General features: G+C 42.3%; 1 protein-coding gene across 3 annotated transcripts in view; it reads right to left on the bottom strand.

The window, feature by feature from the left end:
• LOC103292984 (immunoglobulin-binding protein 1-like) overlaps nt 1-17,611 on the bottom strand; it is a 33,160-nt gene that overhangs the window by 15,184 nt on the left and 365 nt on the right. The window contains exons 2-4 of one of the 3 annotated variants that reach the window (XR_008557942.1): nt 8,331-8,466; nt 1,261-1,363; nt 264-337 (exon numbers count right to left, since the gene is read on the bottom strand). The gene's annotated coding sequence lies outside the window, so the exon portion shown is untranslated. Of the gene's footprint in view, nt 1-263; nt 338-1,260; nt 1,364-8,330; nt 8,467-17,611 lie in introns of those variants that run through there. The other 2 variants (XM_028156958.2, XM_054725237.1) reach the window with 2 other exon arrangements.

Genomic DNA, 17,611 nt, shown 5'->3' with positions numbered 1-17,611 from the left:
TTCCTCAAGATAACTTGGCTAGGAATGGAATTCTAGATTCAAAGTAGTTTTTCTTTTGAATATTAAAGCCATCATTCTGATGTCATCTGTCAGCAAGTGTTGCTGAAGAGAATTTCTGCTAATTTGGCTCTCATTCCTTATTGCTGTTGTTTTCTTTTCCTCTCCAGTAGCTTTAAGGTGTTTCTCTTTTTCTTCGATATTTTGAAATTTCATGATGATTTGTCTCAGTGTCGCCATCAGGGCCCCCATAAGAATCAAAGGCTGTCAATTTTCAAACTCAGGAGTTGTCCAGGCAAAGTCTTTAACTGGCCCCCCACACACAAAGGGCAAAGAGAGACTGAAGAGAGAGGCAGGTTACTGTAGATCGGTAGGTGGTAGGTTTAATAAGCAAAAGAACTTACAAGGCTTGGCTTGGGAAGCTGCAATGAGTTGCTCTCTGAACCTGGTTACCGTATCTTAAAAGTTTATATGGAGGCACTCCCCCACACTCCCTCTTAGATGTTATGTACATACCTACACACACAAATATAAACATAGACCGTTACTGTCAGTCCCCAGAATAGTCTTGTTTCAGGAATTAATATGCCTATTTCAGTATGATAACATTATTTAAAATTAAAACCTCTCTCCTCCTCCACCAGAAAGATGGGTGTTGGTTTACAACCTCGGGAGTTGCTGGCAAGAATTTCAAACTGGCTCTTACATGAAGCGCAAGGAACAGCCTGAAAAGGAGGCAGACCAGTCCACGTGGGGGGTAGGTGGCAGGTTTAGTCAAGAGGCTTGTCTTCTGTGCCTGCAAGATTAGTAATCTAGGCACCTGCCCAAGAAAACCTTAAGAGTATATTTATCTCAGATTTCTTGTTATTTTAATAGAGTAACATTTTTAAAAGGATATTTTAATAAAGTAACATTTTTAAAAGAAAAAAAAAAAGAGTATATACAGAGGCCAGTAGCACATACCATCCACACAGTCTCAGCAATAATCTTACTCTCTCAGACTGTATCCTTGAAAATGGCTCCAGCTATGGGAACAGCGGCTGGAACATATATATATTCCAGGGACAGGGGAGGGAGTAAGAAGCCTCTGATTGCCTGGGTCCAGCTCTCATGTTAATTGGCCTTCCCAGGCCTTCTCAATGACCTCTTTCAACAATGGGGTAGCTATTTCTTACTTTCTCACCTCATTTTTACCAGCCTTGGACTGTACAGGCTCTTTCAGGATAGAAGCTAAGAGTGAGACAAGAGGTAAGTGTTACTTACCTGATATTAGCAATCTACGCTTGGTTTCCGCTGGACTTGTTGCAGGTTTAAATGTCAGCAACAGGTGTCTGCCACTAATTTAAGGACAACAGGAGTGCCCAGTCTGGGGTGAAATAGAAGGAGAAACTTTATTCAGAGAAATGCAGTCTCCTGAGGAAACTGAAAATGCTCCCATGGAGACAGAGGGCAGACCCCTTTTTATAGAGAAAGTTCCCGCCCTAGTCCCTGATTGGTCCATTTTTATGTAAATGAGGACTCCAAGCTTGCACAGTCTGATTGGTCCATTTAGCACTGTCCTGATTGGTCAGAATCATACATGCTGATTGGTTGTTAGGGAGCCATTCTGATTGGTCAGTAAAGATGCAAATGAGGATATAGCTGCACTGTTCTGATTGGACAGGGAAGGTCTCAGCCCATTGGTCAAAATATCATACAGGAACTACTTTATAAGGGTCAGCTCAGACTGCAAGAACACAGTACAGCAGGCAGGCAGCTCATTCTGTAGCTTTTCTGTGAGAGGCCTCTGTTAGCAATGACTGCTAGACTCTAGTTAGAAATTTTTGCCCAGTTAACCCCAAGGAATCCTTGGCAGGCATATTCCTTCTTAAGGACCACAAAAACTAAATCTCTTTGGGATTGACAGAAGTTTAGACTCTTTTTCTTGGGTCCTTCATAGACAGTATAATTACTAGGATCTTTCTCATCTGAATTCCCTTAACAGAAGCAATACCTCATCTGCCTGGTCCCATAAAATCCCCACATTTGAATGACCTACTCTGCACAAACTTACCCTTTTGAGGGCCCATCACTCTTCCTTCTTGGAGAAATCTATTTTAAAACATCTCAGGGCATATTTTGTCTCTTATGGTCCCACATCTGCTTCTCAGGCAAATCTCATCCATCTGCTCAGACAGACTCTAACACTACCACCTATCCTTACTCGCTATAGATACATCTAACCAGCCACAGCCTCATAACTTTAGGCCTTTCTAGTCTTGACCTGAGGCTACAGAAAACACAGGTCAATCTACGAGTGGTTTCCTTAAAGTAACTCTCACTCAATTTGGGGTGAGTGTGAATAGAGCGGGAAGGGTGATATAAGAGAAAATGCTTCAACAACGTTTCCACATGCATTCTCTAATTCCCACTTTATAATTCTTTTAACGATGGGTGTTGATTGATAGGTTACAAAGCTGGAGTTTGAAAACTGTTTTGAAAATCCTGCGTAGGCTGCCTGGTACCTCAGTCCATTATGGAACAGCACTTACACCTGCTGATTTGGGACCTCCCTTTTAAACATCCTATAACCTAGAGTAGAGACTCAATAAATGACTGCCTGGTTGCAATTCGTGTGGAAGAAAGTCCCAATACAAGATAAGCAGACATTGAAAAATAGAGTGACAAAAAGATAAAAGTCTATTAAAGGCACATAAAACAAGGATTTCAACAAATCCCTATTGGGGAAGACTTGAGATAAAAAACAAAATTATAATACTGACCTTAGTAAATAAAATAATCATAGTTACTTGTTATTAAGGGTTTACTCTATGCCAAGCACAGTGAGAAACACTTTATAAACAGGATTTCTTTTAATCCTATTTATATGTATCAATCCTTAATCTATGTATTAAGTATTATTGTCCCTATAATTCACGGAAGGAAAATAAGACTAAGAAAGGCTAAGCACCTTTTCTGTGTAGTTACGGGTAGTCTGCTGAATACCTACATATTTAGGCATATGGACTGATCTACTCCTGAGATTCTCCATAAATAATATGTTAAGATATTGTTAAAAGGAAGACTGAATTCGGGGGACCACAACAAAGGAACAAAGGTCTGAAGCCCATAGTGCACAGGTCAGGTTAGAAGCACCAGTCACCAGACAGCAGCTAAATCAGGTCTATCCATATTTGTGGTGTCACATGGAAAATGGACTTCTATTTTTAGAAAAAAAAAAAAAAACTAAAAGTATTTTTGCAACTTATTCAGAAGCCTCATAACTCAGATCACCCAAGATATAAATTCAATATAAGCTAAGTCATCTATAACCAGTTTTTCTCCCACTTATGACATTATTTAACCCATAGCCTCTTACGTGGCTTAAGCAAAAGCCATTTTTAATAAGTAGGGGAAAATCACATATATGAAATTTATGAGCTTCCAATCATTTTATGCCAATAACTAGCTAGTCTGCAGAATTTCATAATGTGGTACGAAATTTCAATGGTTCTTTATGATTTGAAAGAAACTCGTTTACATCTTCCTTCTTTCTTCCCTCTAATAGTTCCCTGTCAGATGCGTTCTTTAATTTGCTCTCGGAGGCCTTAAACTTAATCTTTATGTTAGTCACCAGAAAAGAAAATAAGCAGAGAGATTAACCTTATCTTACCACACTCTGAAGTACTATATTTAAATTAAAAAACAAAAACAAAACACAACATACTGTGAAATCTTGACCCTTCACTGTCACGCACCCACCAATCCCAGAAGCCTGCTGCTCCTCTCTGAACTATGAATGTCTCTATCCACCTCGTTGCTCAAACCCCTCCATCCAATCACCTCCACATTCTGTGATTCTAACACCAAAGGGCATTTCAGATATCTCCACTGAACTCTACCATCACAGAAACCACACTGGTCCAACCCACCAGCATCTTCTCAACCTTCAAAATCCCCTATTCATTTCTGCCCCGATCCCAATCCATTCTCCAAATAAAAGCCACAAAGAGCTATTAAAATGTAAACCTCATTCCACGTGCCCTAGGTAAAACCTTCCAAGACTTCTATCACACTTAGAATAAAATATAACCTTTTTGTCTAAAATGTATTGATTAGCCTAACCGGTTTGGCTCAGTGGATAGAGCGTTGGCCTGCGGACTCAAGGGTCCCAGGTTTGATTCCGGTCAAGGGCATGTACCTTGGTTGCAGGCACATACCCAGTAGGGAGTGTGCACGAGGCAGCTGATCGATGTTTCTCTCTCATCGATGTTTCTAACTCTCTATCCCTTTCCCTTCCTCTCTGTAAAAAATCAATAAAATATATATTTAAAAAATAATAAAATAAAATGTATTGATTAACTGATTTTTAGAGACAGAGGAAGAGAGAGAGAGAGAGAGAGAGAGAGAGAGAGAGAGAGAGAGATCTATATGAAAGAGCAACATTGATCAGCTGCCTCCTGCACACGACCCTATGGGATCAAACCTGCAACCTAGGTATGAGCTCTGACTGGGAATTGGGACAACATTCAACCTACTGAGCCACACCAGCCAGGGCAAATCTCATCTTCTTAAGAGGCTGACAGGAGCTATAGTCTTGCCTCTGTCTATCCCTCCAAGCATATGCTGACTTGTCCACCCAGCTTTTATCCCAGTTTGGAAGTATTTGTGTGTTCGGTGTAATGTTCCTCTCCCCCACCAGAGTGTCAGTTACGTGAAGGAAGACCACAGTGGTTTTATGCATCATCCATCATCGGCCTGTACGAAAACATCTGGCTTCTAGGTTCCCCATAAATTTTTGTTAAATGAATAAATGAACTTAAGTAAAAATTACTATAAATCAGTAGGAAATATTCTATGTCATATGCAGTCAGTAAAATGGAAATTACAAACATAATAGGGAAATGTTTATAGTATATTATGTGTGGGAAGCAAAATAAGAAACATTATGTAAAATATAACTGTGCATAGTATTTACAATATGTTCAACATAACATTTACAATATGTATATATGTTACATATACATAACATTTACAATACTACCAAGCCCATTAGGACATAGAGTAGACTTACATAATTTTTTAAACCAATCCTGGATATAAAGAGAGGGAGAGAGAGCTATTTAAAAAGCTATAATCAGGGTCTGTTTTCTGAGGTGGAAACTAGAGTTTGCCTCTGGAGCACATGAGTCCTTTGTCTGGAAGGGAATGTTCTGGTTTGGTTACCCAGTGAAGCAAAATGCCTTCTCTGCAATAGGAGGACACGTGGACTGTTCTGTGTAATGATGAGTTTGTCTTCAGGGTAAGCAGAGGTGCATCTTTGCTGATTGTCTTCTTTTTGAGGAACCTCTTGAACCCACCCTCCCATCCTCCTGTGAATAGCAATGGTGGGGAGGGTCTGGCTAAGAGGTTGGAACTAGAATTCTGTGTAGAAACACAGGCTAGGCAATAGCATTTTGAAAGCAGCTTGTGACAGAAATTTTGTGAGATCACTGTTAAAAGCAGACTTTATTACAATTCATTGTATAATCTTACAATTAAATAAATGTTATTAAAATGAAAGGTAACAAATACTCAAAGCTCATTACTTCCTAAGTATCCTATATAATAAAGAGGTAATATGCAAATTAACCCTCACACCATCACAAGATGGTTGCGCCCACAGCTGAGGCGGGGGTTCCTGTAACACAAGATGGCTGCGCCCATAGTGGAGGTAGGGTTCCCATAACAAGCAATCAGCAGGGACCTGAGGCTGTGTGGCACTGGGCCACGGCGGGGGACCTCACGCCGCGCCCCCCATCTGGCGGGGCTTGACGGGGGCTTCAAGGCGTGTCCCCTGCCCTGTCCAGGCCATGCCCTTCTCCCTGGGCCAGGGAACCTCAGGCTGCAACCCCCACACCCAGGTTTTGATGGGGAACCTCAGGCTGTGCCTCCTGCCCCAGCACTGGGCCCAGGGGCCTCAGGCCACGCCTCCCGCCCAGCAGGGCTTGACGGGGGACCTCAAGGCGCGCCCCCTGCCTCCATGCTAGGCCAGGGGACCTCAGGCCGTGCCCTTCGCCCTGGGCCAGGGGACCTGAGGCCATACCACCATCCCGGTGCTGGGTGGGGGGACCTCAGGCCATTCTCCCACCCCAGTGCCAGGCCGGGGGACCTAAGAGTGTACCAGGGGACCTGAGGCTGCACCCCCACCCGGCGGGGCTTGATGGAGGTGGGGCCAGCCAGGTCTGGGTCTCACGTGATTTCGAGGTGCACGCGGGTGGGCAGGCACTTGACTCTGGGTCCTGTGGTGCGCCCCAGACTCTGACAGGAGGGAGGTTTTCATATACCTTTTACTAATTTTCTTTCATCTATGATACTTCTATTATAGACAAAGGGCAAATAGCAATATTAAAATATTTCCTCTAATTAATTCCCTTCTAATGTGCATGAATTTTGTGCACCAGGCCACTTGTTTTATTATATTTGATGATCACCTATGCTGCTGAAGTTACTTCTATCTCCTGTATCTGTCTGGTGAAAATGCTGTGTAATGGAATGTTACTGCCCAGCTCTTCCCAACTCCGTGACTCATGGTGTCATAGTGACAGCTTGAAATCAGCCATGGTGGCTGTATTGACTAGAAATCAACAACTGCTACAAAACAGGGGTGGACTTATTGTTGACTTTCTAGACTAAGAAAGTGATACAGAAAATGTTAAAAATCTAGTTAATCTGGATTGTGAATAGCACAAAAATTTACCCAAAACCCAATGAGTAAAGCTCTGACATATGTTGTCATTGTTTAACTTTTGCTGTATTCCTTAATACAAGTGAAAATATCAACCCGCATTTATGTCAGAACCACACCTGTTTGTCAATTGCAACCATATATTGTCTATGGACACAAAAGTTCTGCAAAAAATAAAAAATGAAATCATTCTGTGAGAATCCATTGCTATATGGAATTTGCTATAAAAAGTATTGCATATCTTATTACTGCTGTAAATTGTGTTATACAGCCTTTCTAACAAACACATTAACCATAAACTTAGGTACATATAAATGCACACATTTTTCTGGGTCTAGGCCATTTATGTAGAATATCATTGGGGGGTGGGGGAGAGACACATAGAATTTTTTTGGGAAGAGAACTTAATAACATATTGTCCTTCCTGCAATAGCGTAGGAAGAAGACTCCAACTACTGGTATTTGGGAATTTAAAGTGAGAGTAATTCCTGAATCCTGGATCTGTCAGATATACCTGTGTTACATATACATAAAATATGTATACATGTAGACACAGACTCGGGAGTGATAGTATCATGAAATATAAAATGTTATTTTGTGAGTCTATTTTCCTTTATTTCAAAGATTGTTTTTATTATCTTGAACATGTATAAACCATAATAAACATGATTTCAAAGAGAATCAGTTGGCTCAAAGAACTGAGAAGTATGCAAATTCAGATTTAAAGTCTAGCTCTCAACTTCTAACTAGCTTAATTTAAATGTTTTCACCTAGTTGTTTCTGTTTCTCATCTCCAGGTAGCCATGAGGAATAAGCAATATAGTAGCTGGTCACCAGAGTGTTTAAAAAGAGTGATAGATGGAGCAAAACCACTGGACATGACAGATATACCAGAGATAAAGCTCAATGGTATTTAAACATATTATATTTCCATGGTAGACAGCTGATATCCTTTATCAAAAATGATGCTTTGAAATATCTAGGATTTATCTCTGGACAATCCTTTAGTCCCCTAAGTGCCATCTCTGTCATTAGCTTGAAAAAGTAAGAGATACATTCTAATGAGTGTTAATTATAGAAAGCACTTTATTTCCTAACTTGACAAAATTATAAATCCAACGTTTTGTACTCTACAGAACAGCAATGCAAAGTTGTTCATTTTACAAAGCCAAAAGTAACAAGCAAAACTTCCAGAAATGCCACCAGGTGAGGTGGGTGCTAAGACTGCCCCTAAGAATATGGGAGATTTCTCCTACTGTAGTGACACTTGACTTCTCCCAAACAATTTTACATAAAATAAATCAATGATAAGATTTAAAGATAATTGCTGTGCTAGATGAAGACAGGGTCAAACTGGCATTCCTATAGGTAAAAGAGGGATGCAATTCGCTAGGGAAAACGTTATTTATTTTAATAAGTGGCCTTTTACCCTCTCATTATTTTTGTTACCTCTAATTGGTGTCAGAATGTAATCAATATCATATCCTTACCTCATAGGACTCTTGTGAGGATTAAATGATATATAGAGTGCTTAACACAGGCATGCCATACACACTACAGACATGTTACTATATTATTATTATTACTATTATACTCTGGCTAAGAAAATATGATGTCAGCTCTGTACCTGCCTGGCGGTGTATTCCTGATGCACATTTTCATTGTCTGTCTCCTAACTGTCTGCCAGGCCTCTCCTTAGCCATGTTCACTTCTCTGACTTCCTTCTTGTTGCTTCATCCAGACTTCTCAGGATTCTCTGGCCACTTGACAGAAATTAGAGATAGATGTTTAGCACACCAGGAGTACCCAGGTAGCAGCTCTCCTAGGATTTTTGGCATTTTGATGTGTATAAAGCCCAGTAAGTAGATTGTGATGGTTTCTCGGGTTCTTATGTCACGGTCACCTAGAGAATGTTACTCCTGATGATTTACCTTTCCTTATTTTGTTTTTTTAGTCATGCTTTTTTGTTTGTTTGCTTTCAATTGATTTTTAGAGAGAGAGGCAGGAAAGAGAGAAACATCAATGTGAGAGCAAAACATCGATTAGATGCCTCTTGTATGCCCCTACCAGGGAGCAAGCCCAAAACCCAGGCATGTGCCCGGACCAGGAGTCAAACCAGCAACCTCTCAGTACATGGGACAATGCCCAATAAACTGAGCCACACCAGCCAAGGTTTTAGTCATTCTTTTTAATACTAAATATATAATATTCTTGCTACCTGTGTTTTTTAGAACAAACGGCCAATTGTTTTAGAATTATGGAATTAAAGGAATGGGAAGAATCTTACAGATTAAGAAGTAAAGCTCCCACTGAAAGTTGAGTATAGCATTGCAAAGCTTCCATTATACATCTCTTGCATCTCTCCACCACTTCACATTAATTACACTCAGGTCATGGGCACCTTGGTATTGTTGCTGTTTTTATCTGTCTACTCTCCTCACCATAGGAGTGGTCAAGTGACACAGGTAGGTCCAAGTATCCCATCACTCTGGACACGCTCATGGTCTGAGGGTAGATATGTGACCAATACTGTGACCCATGTTCTCTGAAGATTGATGGGGTCACCCTCTTGTTAATGGGACCAATACTCACCTGGAAAAAGCCTTGCCAGAGAATTCAGCAATTTGTAATTAAATGGAGTATAATTACCATTTGTCATATATGCCAGGAACTGTCACTGTTACTTCAAACATATTCTCTTAATCAATCTTTCTAACCAATTTTTGAGGTGGATATTATCTCCCCATTTGTAGATGAGAAAGTTGAGGCTCAGATACGTTAAGTTGCCCAAGCCAAATCTCTAGTAACTGGCAAAGCAAATTTAAAACACACACACAACTTTCTATGCCATCTTGTGATGACAGTTTCCACAGAAGTGAAACACTCTAATAGTGGTTGGAGCAACCTACTTCCCCACAACGAAGAGGCTGGGCGTTCCTGCAGAGAGAGCTGAGGGGGGAAGAGGCCAGGTCTAGCGCTGTTGCTCCCTAGAAGAGACACACTAGTGCTCTGAAATGGGCGCATGCCGCGGCTGTGTCTAATTGCTAGGCTATGTCAGCAGATCCACATGCAGGGGGAAGAGAGCTTGAATGTTCACATAAGTGATTTAAAGCAAATCCAGGCTGAGTATTCCCTGTGCCATTCAGCCTGCTCCCTCTGGAGGCTGCCGATCCAGGAGTCAAGACAGTCTCGTAGACAAAAAGCAGTCACACAGGAGACAGAGACAGGTGCGGTGACTGAGTGACAGGGTGCCCTGGCTTTCCCGGGGAAGCTGAGGAGAGCTCGGCCTCCTGTTCTGCTTTCTAGTGTTATTCTCTCGAGTTATTTTTTCCTCACATAAAATAACTTCTCTTCCACTTATTTCTCCAAAATATAAAAACAAAACATCCTCCCCTCTAAACACACACACACACACACACACACACACACACACACACACACACACACCACTATTACCACCAACAACCTCCACCACAACTTTATTTCTCCCGCCTTTTGTTCCCCTGTCTTCTCTCAGTGATAGCAATTCTTCCCCGACATTGGTTGTCTAAGACTCTACCTAATGTCCCCCTGCCCTCCTCAAAGCCTTGCTGGTGACATGTGACTAAACCAGGGGAAAACTTCGTCCTATCCCTGTCCGGAGCCCCCCGGCACGCCATTTACTCCAGGTTTTCTCCCTCTCAAACACAAGGTCATTTCATTTTCCCTTCTCAAACTACGCCTCTTAAAAGCAATTTCCATAGAGAGTTTCTCTAAGCTTTTTCTGACCTCCTTCACTTCTTTGTCCTATCCCAACAGGACTCATTCTAAAGGTCTCCTCCTTCCCTCTCATTTTCTTAATCTGTAACCTCGCAGTATTGAGGGTCAGGGTACCATTGCAAGCGGAATGTGTCCTCCCCCACAATGCACGAGGCAGGCTGCCCCTGCTGGCTCTGTGCTGCCCCCTGTACTGATCTTTCCAGAAGCCTGACCACCGATAGCAACCACGGAGCGTCCACTGCGGGCCATCTCGCATGACCCTCAAAGTGCCCCCATTGCCTAGGCATTATCATCATCATTTGCTGATTAGGTCACATGTGGTTACAAAGGAGATGGAACTTAGCAAGGTCACGGAGCAAATGGCATTGCCTGCCCTCAAACTTCTCACCTCGTCCGATTCCAAAGCCTATGATTTCTTTCGATTTCCTTGTTTAACCCGTACATTGTATTGCTTACCAAGGGAAATACAGTAAATCCGACATTACAAGGCTTGGATTGAAACCTTGGTTCACCTGTATGACGCAGTAAATGTACGGGGCAGGAAATGAGGAAATAAGAAAAACGTCCTGGCCCTTGGCGGGGGACAGGACCGCTGCCCTCCCCAGAGCACTCGGCTCCCACTCTACAATCCCAGGGACCTGCCGAGAGTCCACGGCACTCATATGATAGCCTGATGTATTTTTGTTTTTAGATTAAAAAACAACAATTATAAATGAGCTTCCTGAATATACTGGATGCTCTTGCCCAACCTGAGGGTACCTGCACCAACTTCAGAGGGTCACTGCTCTGCTCTGGGCAGGGTCCTGGAGCACAAGGACTAAATCTTCTTCATTTTTTGTTTTAATCCAGTCAGGAAGGCTCTCTTTTAATAATAATGAACAACCAAGTATTATTCTGTTTACCCTTATCACTTAATCCTTACAAAAACTTACTAGGTGAGTATTATTATTACCCCCAATTTATAGATGAAAGACCTGAGAATACTGAGAGGTAAATTAGCCTAATTAAGGCCACACAGTTAGCAAGTGGTAGAGCTGGATTTGAACCCAGGTTCTAGGGCTTCTGATCCCATATTACTCTTTTTAAAAATATATATTTTATTGATTTTTTACAGAGAGGAAGGGAGAGGGATATAGTCAGAAACATCGATGAGAGAGAAACATCAATCAGCTGCCTCCTGCACACTCCCTCCTGGGGATGTGCCCACAACCAAGGCACATGCCCTTGACCGGAATCGAACCTGGGACCCTTCAGTCAGCAGGCCAACGCTCCATCCACAGAGCCAAACTGGCCAGGGCCCCATATTACTCTTAATAATGTTATTGACCTCATTTGTGCAGTGTTTTTGTGTACTGCTGCATGCATTTTCTCCTAGTTCATGGTTTGTCTTTTTACTTTTTAAATGCTGTCTTTGCATTTTAAAAGTAAGTTTTTAATTCTAATATATATTTTTTCAAATCTTATTTTGCTGGCTTCTCTCTCCAATATAATGTCGGAGAGAATTCATGAGAGTGAGATTTCTTTTCCTATTTTATGTTGTATAAATGATGCCTTTATATTTTACCAGAAAATATTTTTCTAAATTTTTTTCATAGCCATTATTTTTGTTTTATATCTATCTTGTTATATCTACCCTGATCTTTTTTTTCTAATGGGGCTATACTAGTATAATCTTTTTTAAAAAAATATATTTTACTGATTTTTTACAGAGAGGAAGGGAGAGAGATAGAGAGCTAGAAACATCGATGAGAGAGAAACATCGACCAGCTGCCTCCTGCACACCCCCTACTGGGGATGTGCCCGCAACCAAGGTACATGCCCTTGACCCGAATCAAACCCGGGACCCTTGAGTCCACAGGCCGACGCTCTATCCACTGAGCCAAACCGGTTTCGGCGGCTAGTATAATCTTTATTTAAATTCTCCTCTTACTTTTATTAATTCTGTGGTAAATTCCTCCCCCATTGGTGGACTTCTTGGATTTCCTTGTTATTAGTTTCTGTTATTTTAAACGTATTTCAGATGGTTGGATAGCAGATCTATTTTGATAGAGAGGTTTCTGTTATTCTCTCCTTCCCTTTCTCCCTCTCCTTCTTCCACTCCCTCTCTTTCCCCCTCTCTCTTCTCCTCTTCCTCCTCTCTTCCCATCCACCTTTTCAATTTGCTTTCACCCAACCTTTTGCACAGCTGTTAGCCAGCGTGGCTCTGTTCTTGGTTGTAGGGCCGGGACTAAGTCCTCCAGCTTCCATCCCTCTTGTAGCCACACGTAAACCCCAGCCTCGAAAGCAGCTGCAATGCCTTTCCTACATCATCTCACCAGTGGGAGAAGCATCCCTGCCACTGGTTCAAGCAAGGAGCCTGGCTCAGGCCCCGCCTCATAGACAAGCACTGTCAGTCCAACTGTCATGTATAAAGGGGACTCCTGGCTGCCTGTGTAACTGAACAAGAGGCCAGGGGGCCAGCAGGACACCTTCTTAGCTTTGCTCCCACTTGGCATCTATATTTTATTTCTGGTCCATGAGATCTTGTCTTGTTATAAAGCCCAAGAATCTCTTTTTGAATTTCTCATTGAATATATATTTTTTCTATCTGGGGGGAGAGGATGGTACCTAAGGGGACAATTTACAACATTATCTCAATATAAGGTCCCTTATCTTTGTGCTCCCAGGAAGGAGCATGGCTTATCCACAAACGACTGATGCATCAGTGAAGACACGCAGGACTCCGTTCCAAGAGAAAGTAATGCCTACCTTCCAGGACTGTCCTGAGGCTCGCTAAAGTAGTCGGGTCTGACTCTTGCCTTTGGTTTTGTATTTTTCAGCTAGTTTTACGCCATATGAGATGGTACCTTGAGGAATATCTGCCGGTTAGACAGGAGTTTGTGGGAGGAAAAAGATTGCACAAAGCGCTCCTAATCTGAGCCGGCTTCTGCCTGAGGGGCACATTTTGGGACAGGAGTCAAGTGACTTTATAATTGGAAAGGAAGCATGAGCACCAGACATCTGAGGAAAGCCACTTGGCTCTGGGATGGGAGAAGGCAGTGTGGGAAGGCAAAAGCCATTTGGGGCTAGAATCACATAAGATGCACTGTGTGAAAGAATTCAAAAAAGTATAACCTTAAACCTGCTAAGTGGGGTTTAGCGATCAAGAGACTTGCTTCATCTCCTTATGGTCTGAGCTCCCCAAACACAAACCAGGGGAAATGAATTCTGTGCTTTGCACAACCCACAGACTGTGCTACAGGTTGGCTAAGGGTATCGGCACAGCCCTTCCAGCTCGCTGAAGGGAAAGGGGGCAGGAGCGGCGTACATTAATTTCTTAAGTGTTTCCACATTAATAATATTAATAAAAGCTCCCAAATATTATTTTTACAAGCTCTTCTGATTTAGAGGTGTTTATTACACGAGCTTTATAATTTGGTTATTTATATTGCCTATCTTTAATTTTATTTTTCTCATATGCAATTTAAAGGATTTAATAGAACTTGCTTAGAAAAGGCACTAAAACTCACATTCTCTTTTTCGCACACCATAAAACTGAAACCTCCAGGGGTAAATATATCTTAAAGGTATTTGTATTCACCGTAAGGCTAAGCTCTGTCTGTCGCTGCCCCCTCTTTGAGCCTGAAAGGAATCCCCATCTCAGAGGTGCCTTTTGGGGGGCCCTCCTGAGTGGAGGCTGACCCACGGCTATGAAGGACAGCTGTGTCCAGCATCTGGTGGACCTGCCAACCTGTTGCTGAATCTGTACTTGGCCGCCAGGAAGTCTCTTCTAATAAATAAAAAAGAACGCATCCATGAAGGAACCAGATGCTATGGAAATAATTTTGCTCAGTTCGAAGATGGTTTTTATGAACTGCAATTTCCAAGAACAAAAATGTGCCTCTGAACAGGCTTTCATAATAGAAATGGAAACAGTTCTAAAGACCAAAGGAAGGCTGGTGTGTTTGCATACCCACAGAGAGATGTATTTCCTAATGTGAGGTGACAGGTATGAAATGAGATCACAAAATTGTTGGCATTTATAAATATATTATTTATATTCTTTCCTGTATCCAGGTACCACAGTGTGATTTGTATCCAACAGTTAAAGCTGTGAGCCCTGATAAAATTTAACCAAGAGTTATTGTACTTGTAGCATTACAAAAGGAGACCCCTGTTTACTGCTAGAGTTAAAAGTCTATTTTCATTTTAACCCTCATTTCTGGGAGTTTTTCATCTATTAAACTGTATAAAAGGCTGAAGTTGGCATACATTCTTCAGAGTTATAGGGACTGCACTGATGTTTTCTGTCCTTTAATCACGTTTATGCATTCTACAGTGATTACTGCACGATAAATCAGTGTGACCTGAAGATCAGAATGTTTTAATCAGCTGCCCATGTTGCAACAGAGGCAATGTTTTTATTCTGGGTTACATTATTAGTTGATTAGGCACAAAGCATGGAAGCTGATATTTAAGAACACCTATTATGCTCCAATCTCTCTCAGAGAGTGTGCACCCTTTGATCCTTACAGCAGCCTTACGAATCAGAAAGAATCATTTCTATTTTTTCAAATGAGGAATCAAAGGCTCAGAGAGGTAAAGGAACTTGCCTGAGGTCACACAGTAAAGAAGTGGTAACAAGAACAATTCTAGCACAAGTCTTCCTGACTTCAAAGGCCCTGCTTGTAACACATTCTTCTACAAGATCTTTATGCTCTAACACAAGGGTGCCAAGTTGGGTGGATAGAAAGAGGATTTCAGCTCTTTGTTCTTTTCCTTCCAGTTAGGAAATTCCAAAGATGAAAAAGCAGATGCTGAGTGTGTGGACTAGAACCAGAAATGCACTTTAACTTGCATCTTTGCTGTGGGGAGCATTGAACCTTCCCCGGACCGAGAGCTTAAGTAGCCACCCTCACCCTCCTTTCAGTCCACCTCACCAGCTCTAGGGAATGCCCTTCCTCCCCCGACAGACACCAATGCCCTTTGCCACCATCCAGGCGTCCTTGGGTCACCTTTCAAGCTTTTATTCCCCAAGGAAAGCCTCATTCTTTAAGCCTCTATGGTCAGTTAGCAAGTATTTCTCAAGGACCTATATGAGCCAGAAATTGTAGTAGAAATGCAAGATGCAAAGAGAGGGAGATAATACACAGTTCTTGCCCTACAGCATTGCAGGGGGGAAAAGGCATCCAAACAGGTAATTTATATGTGTGTGTGTGTGTGTGTGTGTGTGTGTGTATAAATATAAAAGGCTAATATACTAAGTGTCCCTCCGCCTGTCTGACCGGTCAGTAGCGGGCAGAGGCTCAACTCAGGAGCTGCCGAGCTGCAGTGACTTGGCAGCGGCAGTCTCCAGTGACACACCCTGGAACCAGAGAGGAGGGGGCCTGATTCCTCGCAGGGATGCGTGATTCCACCTTAGGCCATGGGTTATGCTGTTGCTGGGGCACTGTCGGCTGAATCTGGTTTACTGCACACTGTGTTTGCATTCTATACCCTGTATGACAGCAACTTTGCAGAGTTCCCTCTTGCACTCTGGGACCCCTTGGGGGATGTCTGAGAGCCAGTATCGGCCTGATCCCCACAGGCCAGGCCAAGGGACCCCACATGCTGGAGGGACCCTGCTCACTCCGCAGACTTCGGGGAGGGACCACAGGAGGTTGGTTCCAGGATGTGTCTGGCCATTATCTCCCAATCCCACCCCTCCAACCACCTTCTAATTAATTTCCTTTCAAAGTGCATGAATCCATGCACTGGATCACTAGTTAACTATAATGTGAAAAATACTATAGGGCAGTTAAGAAGCAAGAAAAATAAGAACACAGTAGAGTGAAATGAACTCCCCCTGTGGAACCTGGATTGGCTTCCCAGAGGAGGTGAGCTTTCTGTTGGGTTTTGAAAGGTGAATAGGAAGTAAATAGAAAAGGGGGGGGGGAATTTAAAAAAAGAGGAATTATGTGTGTAAGGGCAAAGAGGAATAAATGGGCATGGGGGTGGTTTGACGTGACTGAGGTAGACAGCATTGGTGTGATTGTTTTTCAGAGGCTGCTGTCACAAAATCTGGGTGGCTTGAAATAACAGAAATGAGTAACCTCAGAGTTCTGGAGGCTAGAAGTATGATATCAAGGTATTGACAGGGCCAAACTCTCTCTGGCAGCTCTAGGAGAGAATCTCTCCTTGGGTTCTCCTAGTTTCTGACGGATTCTGCCAATCTTAGGTGTTCCTTGGCTTATGGATACATCAATCCAGTCACATGGCCCTCTTTTCCCTGTGTCTCCACTTCATCTCCCCTCTGTGTCTGTCACTGTGTCCAAATATCCCCTTTTCATAAAAGCGTCAGTCATACTGGGTTAGGGTCCACCCGAATGGTCTTATTTCAACTTGGTTACTACTGTAAAGACACTATTTCCAAGTAAGTTTACATTCTGAGGTACTGGGTTTTAGAACTTCAACATATCTTTTCGGGGGGGACCCGATTTAACCCATAACAAAATGAAGGCTGAAAATGTAGGTTGGGTGCTACTGCAAAGAATCAGTCATTCAACAAACATTATCAATCACTCATTATGTGCCAAAGACTGTGCTGGAGAAAAAAAAATGGGTCCTGCCCACAGGATGCTCTAACATTTCTGAGCTATGATACAATCAATTTAGGCTACAGAACCAGAAAGAGCATTGTATCATCAGCTATGGCTCTTAATCACTCCAAACTTGGTGGCAGAAAATAGCAATCATTAATTACCGATTATGCATTTGTGGGCCCAGCTGATCTAGTCTGCACTTATCTGAGGATGCTCTTCTTCAAGGATCCCTCAGACTCCTTGGATCAGTGGGCCATGTGGGCATGTTCTTCTCATGACAATGTCAGAAGAGCAGGAGGACACCAAGTGGAAATAAGTGAGGACTGTCACTTCTGTTCATACATCATTGGTCAAAGCAAGACTTATGGTTGAGCTCAAAGTTTAGAAGGAGCAACTGTGAAGTTGGGAAGCATATGTAGGAAGGGTAACAAAATGGAAGAAACCTATGATATAGATTTTGCCATCAAATTGGACTTTGCAGACAAATAGGCCTGAGGTTATGTGAGACAGACAGATGATAGATGACAGATAGATAAAAAATATTTTTTTTTGGTCAGACATAGCCCCTTGGCTCTCTGTACAGTATGCA

This window comes from Eptesicus fuscus, chromosome 13 (genome assembly GCF_027574615.1).
Source record: "Eptesicus fuscus isolate TK198812 chromosome 13, DD_ASM_mEF_20220401, whole genome shotgun sequence".
Lineage (NCBI taxonomy): Eukaryota > Metazoa > Chordata > Mammalia > Chiroptera > Vespertilionidae > Eptesicus > Eptesicus fuscus.
This window is presented reverse-complemented; position numbering and strand designations above follow the sequence as displayed.